The sequence below is a fragment of the Sinocyclocheilus rhinocerous genome, unplaced genomic scaffold, assembly GCF_001515625.1.
Source record: "Sinocyclocheilus rhinocerous isolate Xijiao unplaced genomic scaffold, SAMN03320098_v1.1 scaffold1254, whole genome shotgun sequence".
Lineage (NCBI taxonomy): Eukaryota > Metazoa > Chordata > Actinopteri > Cypriniformes > Cyprinidae > Sinocyclocheilus > Sinocyclocheilus rhinocerous.
The window spans coordinates 719,589-720,130 of record NW_015643643.1 but is presented as its reverse complement, the minus strand read 5'-3'; the positions used below and the strand labels follow the sequence as shown (position 1 = coordinate 720,130).

General features: G+C 29.0%; 1 protein-coding gene across 1 annotated transcript in view; it reads left to right on the top strand.

The window, feature by feature from the left end:
* LOC107757656 (5-hydroxytryptamine receptor 1F-like) overlaps nucleotides 1-542 on the top strand; it is a 13,966-nt gene that overhangs the window by 11,569 nt on the left and 1,855 nt on the right. The window lies entirely within an intron of this gene.

Genomic DNA, 542 nt, shown 5'->3' with positions numbered 1-542 from the left:
GGTGTGGTTGACTCTTAACTTTTATAAAGAATATCTCTTTGGATTTGAGACTTTAGTCTTTGCAACTTTACAGATCTTCTTTATGCACCAAGAGCTTGTAACACTCCAAAGAGAAAGGAAAAAATTTAAATAGCATCATATGACCCCTTTAACTTGTTCTGAAGATGAACAAAGATCTTACAGGTTTGGAACGACATGAGGGTGAGTAATTAATGACAGAATTTTCATTTTTGGGTGAACTATCCCTTTAACGTCATTTTTAACATTTTTTGAAATAGAAAGGCCAAGACAGTTGTAATATATGAAAAATGGATTAAATAATTTTCACACCATGAATGTTGAAATGATTTGTTTATTCTTGGTGCTAATGCGATTTTAGTTTTAAATGTAATAATTCAGATTTTTATTAGTTTAAGATTTCATGGTTTAAGATTAAAGGTCTGGAACAAAGTTTTAACAATAAAACAGATGCATTTAAAGCATTTGAAAATAAATGATAAAGACTAGCTCCCCATATTATATATATAGTTGCTGTTAAAAAA